This window comes from Pristiophorus japonicus, chromosome 9 (genome assembly GCF_044704955.1).
Source record: "Pristiophorus japonicus isolate sPriJap1 chromosome 9, sPriJap1.hap1, whole genome shotgun sequence".
Classification (NCBI taxonomy): domain Eukaryota; kingdom Metazoa; phylum Chordata; class Chondrichthyes; family Pristiophoridae; genus Pristiophorus; species Pristiophorus japonicus.
The window spans coordinates 15,200,115-15,208,581 of NC_091985.1; positions in this window are offsets into that span (position 1 = coordinate 15,200,115).

Consider the following 8,467-nt stretch of genomic DNA (forward strand, 5'->3'; position numbering starts at 1 on the left):
AATTTAGGGCCACATATCTTCACTACTCTTCCTGGTAACCACTTTAACCATTTATGGTGATGGTAGGGCAAGAAAAAGAGTGGGAGAGCTATAGTGGTAGGTGATTCTATTGTAAGGTGAATAGATAGACATTTCTGCGGCCGCAATCGAGACTCCAAGACGGTATGTTGCCTCCCTGGTGCAAGGGTCAAGGATGTCTCGGAGTGGGTGCAGAACATTTTGAATGGGGAGGGTGAACAGCCATTTGTTGTGATGCATATAGGAACCAACGATATAGGTAAAAAGCGGGATGAGGTCCTACAAGCTGAATTTAGGGAGCTAGGAGTTAAATTTAAAAAGTAGGACCTCAAAGGTAGTAATCTCAGGATTGCTACCAGTGCCACGTACTAGTCAGAGTAGGAATCGCAGGATAGCTCAGATGAATACATGGCTTGAGGAGTGGTGCAGAAGGGAGGGATTTAAATTCCTGGCACATTGGAACCGGTTCTGGGGGAGGTGGGACCAGTACAAACCAGACGGTCTGCACCTGGGCAGGACCGGAACCAATGTTCTAGGGGGAGTGTTTGCTAGTGCTGTGTGGGGAGGGGTTAAACTAATATGTCAGGGGGATGGGAACCTACGCAGGGAGACAGAGGGAAGTAGAATGGGGGCAGAAGCAAAAGATAGGAAGAAGAAAAGTAAAAGTGCAGGGCAGAGAAAGCCAAGGCAAAAATCAAAAAGGGCCACATTGCAGCAAAATTCTAAAAGGACAAAGTGTGTTAAAAAGACAAGCCTGAAGGCTCGGTGCCTCAATGCGTGAAGTATTCGTAATAAGTTGGAAGAATTAACTGCACAGGCAGCAATTAATGAATATAATATAATTGGCATCACGGAGACATGCCTCCAGTGTGACCAAGGCTGGGAACTCAACATCCACGGGTATTCAGCATTCAGGAAGGATATACAGGAAGGAAAAGGAGGTGGGGTAGCATTGCTGGTTAAAGAGGAAATTAACGCAATCGTAAGGAAGGACATTAGCTTGGATGATGTGGAATCTGTATGGATGGAGCTGCGGAATACCAAAGGTCAGAAAACGCTAGTGGGAGTTGTGTACAGACCACCAAACAGTAGTAGTGAGGTTGGGGACAGCATCAAACAAGAAATTAGGGATGCGTGTAATAAAGGTACAGTATTATCATGGGCGACTTTAATCTACATATAGATTGGGCTAACCAAACTGGTAGCAACACGATGGAGGAGGATTTCCTGGAGTGTATTAGGGATGGTTTTCTGGACCAATATGTCGAGGAACCAACCAGAGGGCTGGCCATCCTAGACTGGGTGATGTGTAATCAGAAAGGACTAATTAGCAATCTTGTTGTGCAAGGCCCCTTGGGGAAGAGTGACCATAATATGCCAGAATTCTTTATTAAGATGGAGAGTGACACAGTTAATTCAGAGACAAGGGTCCTGAACTTGAGGAAAGGTAACTTCGATGGTATGAGACGTGAATTGATTAGTATAGACTGACAAATGATACTTAAAGGGTTGACGGTGGATAGGCAATGGCAAACATTTAAAGATCACATAGATGAACTTCAACAATTGTACATCCCTGTCTGGAGTAAAAATAAAATGGGGAAGGTGACTCAACCGTGGCTAACAAGGGAAATTAAGATAGTGTTAAATCCAAGGAAGAGGCATGTAAATTGGCTAGAAAAAAGCAGCAAACCTGAGGACTGGGAGAAATTTAGAATTCAGCAGAGGAGAACAAAGGGTATAATTAAGAGGGGGTAAATAGAGTATGAGAGGAAGGTTGCTGGGAACATAAAAACTGACTGCAAAAGCTTCTATAGATATGTGAAGAGAAAAAGATTAGTGAAGACAAACATCGGTCCCTTGCAGTCAGATTCAGGTGAATTTATAATGGGGAACAAAGAAATGGCAGACCAGTTGAACAAATACTTTGGTTTTGTCTTCATGAAGGAAGACACAAATAATCTTCCGGAAGTACTAGGGAAGCGAGGCTCCAGTGAGAAGGAGGAACTGAAGGATATCCTTATGAGGCGGGAAATTGTGTTAGGGAAATTGATGGGATTGAAGGCCGATAAATCCCCAGGGCCTGATAGTCTGCATCCCAAAATAATTAAGGAAGTGGCCCTAGGAATAGTTGATGCATTGGTGATCATTTTCCAACAGTCTATCGACTCTGAATCAGTTCCTATGGACTGGAGGGGAGCTAATGTAACTCCACTTTAAAAAAATGGAGGGAGAGAGAAAACGGGTAATTATAGACCGGTTAGCCTGACATCAGTAGTGGGGAAAATGTTGGAATCAATTATTAAAGATGAAATAACAGCGCATTTGGAAAGCAGTGACAGGATCGGTCCAAGTCAACATGGATTTATGAAAGGGAAATCATGCTTGACAAAACTTCTGGAATTTTTTGAGGATGTAACTAGTAGAGTGGACAAGGGAGAACCAACGGATGTGGTGCATTTGGACTTTCTAAAGGCTTTTGACAACGTTCCACACAAGAGATTGGTGTGCAAAATAAAGCACATAGTATTGGGGGTAATGTACTGACGTGGATAGAGAACTGGTTGGCAGACAGGAAGCAGAGAGTCGGGAAAAACAGGTCCTTTTCACAATGGCAGGCAGTGACTAGTGGAGTGCATCCCAGAATACAGGGCAGGGTTCAGTTCTGGGACCTCAGCTATTTACAGTATACATTAATGATTTGGATGAAGGAATTGAGTGTAATATCTCCAAGTTTACAGATGACACTAAACTTGCTGGCGGTGAGGAGGATGCTAAGACGCTGCAGGTTGACTTGGACAAGTTAGGTAAGTGGGCAAATGCATGGCAGATGCAGTATAATGTGGTTAAATGTGAGGTTATCCACTTTGGGGACAAAAACAGGAAGGCAGAATATTATCTGAATAGCGGCTGATTAGGAAAAGGGGAGGTGCACCGAGACCTAGGTGCATGGTACATCAGTCATTGAAAGTTGGCATGCAGGTACAGCAGGCAGTGAAGAAGGCCTTCATAGCTAGGGATTTTGAGTATAGGAGCATGGAGGTTTTACTGCAGTTGTACAGGGCCTTGGTGAGGCCTCAGCTGGAATATTGTGTTCAGTTTTGGTCTCCTAATCTAAGGAAGGACGTTCTTGCTATTGAGGGAGTGCAGCGAAGGTTCACCAGACTGATTCCCAGGATGGCTGGGCTGACACATGAGGAAAGACTGGATCGACTGGTCCTTTAATTACTTGAGTTTAGAAGGATGAGAGGGGATCTCATAGAAACATATAAAATTCTGACAGGACTGGACAGGTTAGATGCAGGAAGAATGTTCCCAGGGGACACAGTTTAAGGATAAGGGGTAAGCCATTTAGGACTGAGATGAGGAGAAACTTCTTCACTCAGAGAGTTGTTAACCTGTGGAATTCCCTACCGCAGAGAGTTGTTGATGCCAGTTCGTTGGATATATTCAAGAGGGAGTTAATTATGGCCCTTACGGCTAAAGGGATCACGTGGTATGGAGAGAAAGCAGGAAAGGGGTACTGAGGTGAATGATCAGCCATGATCTTATTGAATGGTGGTACAGGCTCGAAGGGCTGAATGCCCTACTCCTGCACCTATTTTCCATATTTCTATATTTCTATGTTTTCACTCTCAACTTCTGATTTAATTTCACACTTCTCTCTCTTATCTCTATCATGATTATCTTTCTGACTGAATTGTTTCTCTTCTACTGACTGTCAGGTTTGGCTTTAAACAATGAGAACCTAGTTTGTGGCTGTTAGTTGAGAAACCACTCTACTGGTGTTCTGCCAGTAGTTGTATGAATTGTATTATGATAAGTAATTAGAAAATTTGCTAGTTTGTGGTCCAACGATAACTGCCATTTCCTTGGATTTGGAGCCAATATCTGTTTGATGAGGGCACGTTCTACAATTTGTACTGTGCGCTCTGCTGCACCATTTGAACATAAGAACATAAGAATTAGGAACAGGAGTAGGCCATCTAGCCCCTCGAGCCTGTTCCACCACTCAACAAGATCATGGCTGATCTGGCCGTGGACTCAGCTCCACTTACCTGCCCGCTCCCCATAACCCTTAATTCCCTTGTTGGTTAAAAATCTATCTATTGTGATTTGAATACATTCAATGAGCTAGCCTCAACTGCTTCCCTGGGCAGAGAATTCCACAGATTCACAACCTTCTGGGAGAAGAAATTCCTTCTCAACTCGGTTTTAAATTGGCTCCCCCGTATTTTGAGGCTGTGCCCCCTAGTTCTAGTCTCCCCGACCAGTGGAAACAACCTCTCTGCCTTTCCCTTTCATGATTTTAAATGTTTCTATAAGATCACCCTCATCCTTCTGAACTCCAACGAGTAAAGACCCAGTCTACTCAATCTATTATCATAAGGTAACCCCTTCATCTCCGGAATCAGCCTAGTGAATCGTCTCTGTACCCCCTCCAAAACGAGTATATCCTTCCTTAAGTAAGGTGACCAAAACTGCACGCAGTACTCCAGGTGCGGCCTCACCAATACCCTGTACATTTGTAGCAGACCTCCCTGCTTTTGTACTCCATCCCTCTCGCAATGAAGGCCAACATTCCATTCGCCTTCCTGATTACCTTATTATTTGAAGCAGGGTGGTACGGTGGCACTTTATTAAGTTTCACACCGTTTCTGCTCATGAACGGTGCAAATTCTTCTGAACAAAATTGCAGCCCATTATCAGACATGATTTCTTCTGGGAGGCCATATGAAGAAAATAATCTTCGCAAATTGTCGAATGTTTTACCTTATTTTCCACATCAGAAACACTTCTGCCCACTTCAAATGGCTGTCAATCACAATGAACAATTGTTGTCCTTCTAACTCAGCAAAATCTACATGTAACCTTTGCCACACCCTGGGAGGCCATTTCCATGGTACTGATGATAGTTTCTTGCTTATCGATTGGCACGTTGTACACTGACTAACGATGTATTCTATATATTTGCCTAAACCTAGCCACCATTAGTAACTGCATGGAAAATTCTTGGTCAAGCACATTCCTAGGTGCTGGTCATGAAGATCTCCAACAATTTGGACCAGAACTCATTTGGGATAACTACTCTTGCACCCAGCATGATAAAATCATTATCCACTGACACTTAATTCCTACGAACAAAGTATGGATGACTATCTTAATCTGATACCTGGTTTGGCCAGCCATTTGTTATGTAATCATACACCTTTGACATAACAGGGTCACATTTGGTTTCTCTACCAATCTCTTCAGCTGTGACTGGCAGCTCATCAATGTATGAAAAACAGAACCTTCCCTATTGGGTATAACGTGATGGGGAAGGCAAACTGGACATAGCATCAGCATTACCATCTGACTTGGGTCATCATCATCATAGGCAGTCCCTTGGAATCGAGGAAGACTTGCTTCCACTCTAAAAATGAGTCCTTAGGTGGCCGAACAGTCCAATACGAGAACCACATTCCCTGTCACAGGTTGGACAGATTCTCGTTGAGGGAAGGGGTGGGTGTGACTGGTTTGCCGCACGCTCTTTCCACTGCCTTTGCTTGATTTCTGCTTGCTCTAGGCAATGAGACTCAAGGTGCTTAGCGCCCTCCTGGATGCTGTTCCTCCACTTAGGGCGGTCTTTGGCCAGGGACTCCCACGTGTCAGTGGAGATGTTGCACTTTATCAGGGAGGCTTTGAGAGTGTCCTTGTAACGTTTCCTCTGCCCACCTTTGGCTCGTTTGCCGTGAAGGAGTTCCGAGTAGAGCACTTGCTTTGGGAGTCGCGTGTCTGGCATGTGAACAGTGTGGCCTGCCCAGTGGAGCTGATCAAGTGTGGTCAGTGCTTCAATGCTGGGGATGTTGGCCTGGTCTAGGACACTAATGTTGGTGCATCTGTCCTCCCAGGGGATTTGCAGGATCTTTCAAAGACATCATTGGTGGTATTTCTCCAGTGACTTGAGGTGTCTACTGTGCATAGTCCATGTCTCTGAGCCATACAGGAGGGCGGGTATTATTACAGCCTTGTACAGCCTTGGTGGCAGATTTGAGGGCCTGGTCTTCAAACATTCTTTTCCTCAGGCGACCGAAGGCTGCACTGGCGCACTGGAGGCAGTGTTGAATCTCATTGTCAATGTCTGCTCTTATTGATAAGAGGCTCCTGAGGCATGGGAAATGGTCCACTGACTTCGGTACAACAACAATGGATGTAGCTCAATTACTTCGATTTATCTTAGAGATAATGTTCTTAGTTTCTAGTCCTTTGAGTTCTTGCTCGACTTTCTCCTTGAGTGCGTATAGTGTGGGACGTGGCTTGCAGTAAACTGGTCCAGCCTCCTTCTGCGCTCTGACACTTGCCTTGAAGTCTTGGATCGGACTGCCTGGTTCACAGAACACCTTCGGATACTGCTTGATGACGTCATCTTTCGATGCAAATTTCACTTTTACACGAAAAATTTCATTCCAATCCAGCTTCAGTAATCCCCCAAATTTCTACCTATCAAGGCAGGCTTGTGTCCTGCCGCTACTATGAGAGGCAAGCTCTGAAACTGATCCTTATATTTCACTGGCATGGTGATATGTCCTACAACAAGGATATGCTCTCCTGAGTAGCCTCGCAGCTCTATCTTCGATTTCTCCAGTCGAAAATCACGCAATTTGTCGAGATATAGCGATTCCGGTCCTGCGATATGTGTGCGCACTAGGTCCGCGCAGCAGAGCTGGTCTCCAGTCATCTTGGTTAATCCTTGCTATTGGACCAAGACCTAGCTCTGTCGAGCCCGTGTGGTGGCTGGTGTGCAACGGTCACCACACATTAAAAAAATCCATGCACAGGCACCTTCCACCCTTCAAGATTTAGTTCGGGATCTGGAATTTTAGGTCCCTCATTGAAACACCTGTGAACTTTTTGACGTGGAAGCAAGTCATCCTCGATTCAAGGGACTGCCTATGATGATGATGATGCTCAACGATCCACCAGTGTCGATTTCCGTTGGTATCCTGGTTCCTGCAACGTCTACTTGGATGACGATACTTCGTGAATGGTTGTTAGATACCCTCGTGCTCCTGATGACTTGTATCTCCAGAACCTCCTCATCCTATTGCTTCTCTTCAGTGCTGTGTAGTCTCTGGCAATTTCTAATTCTAGCATTGAACATCGGTTTACTCTTCAGTTGACATGCCTTCACAAGGTGCCCAGTTTTCTTGCAGTAGAAACACTGTGCCTTCACATATGGACAACTTTGAGCGATGTGTTGTCCCAGGCACCAATAGCACGACTTCAATGTATTTTTACTATGGCCAGTTTCTGAGACCTTGGGGCCCAACTGCTTTTTACTTTTAACCTGAAGGTGATTCACCTCGGTTGTCTGACGACTGGAAATGATACGAAGTTCTCGGGCGTATGGTTGGCCATATCCATCGACATTGTTGTCTGACAAGCTAAATCAGAAGTCAAGTTAGGGGTTGTCAACAACTTCCTTCAGATCGCTTCACTTTTCTTCCCACAAACAAAGCGGTCACGCAATGCTCGGTTCTGAAAGGTTCCGAAATGACAGTGAATGGATAGCTTTTTTAAAGCTACAATGTACTCACTGATACCCTCATCAATTAATTGATCTTGTGTTCCAAAACAATAACTTTCAGCAAATTCCAGGGGCTCAGGACTGTAGAGTTGTTCTAACTTGGTTAGAATCTCCATCAATGGCATGTCCTTTGTCTTGACAGGCTTTCATACACCTCGGGGCCAGCTTCAGTCAAGAAAATAGCCTGTTTTCTTTCTAAAACCACCTGGTTATGCTTTTTATCATTGGGGACTTCGACGATACTATTTGCAATGACAAACATTTCTAGCCGCCCACATATGCTCCGAAAGTTTCTCGGTCATGATGGAACTCACCCAAGCACCCTATTATCCTCATAGGCACAGCTATCTGGACTCTGCCAATGTTGACAATTCAGCCAAGTGTGCTTGTAATTTACCTTGGATTTTTAGCTGTTCTGCAAAACAAAGATCCTCTCAAAGTCACTCTGTTGTTTGGCTGGAACATCCACCAACAAAAATTTCAGCGAGGGAATCCAGAAATCCTATCCTATGTCGCCAATGTGATATATTCTTATGACATCACTAACAAACACATGATGGCTCTTAATTGAAACCTGTCATCATGAACCTGTCAAAAATTTGGCAGATGGAGTATAATGTTGGGAAGTGTGAGATCATGCACTTCGGCAGAAAAAAATCAAAGAGCAAGTTATTATTTAAATGGAGAAAGATTGCAAAGTGCTGCAGTACAGTGGGACCTGGGGCCTGGGGGTACTTGTGCATGAAACACAAAAGGATAGTATGCAGGTACAGCAAGTGATCAGGAAGGCCAATGATATCTTGGTCTTTATTGCAAAGGGGATGGAGTATAAAAGCAGGGAAGTCTTGATATAGCTATTTAAGGTATCGATGAGGCCAC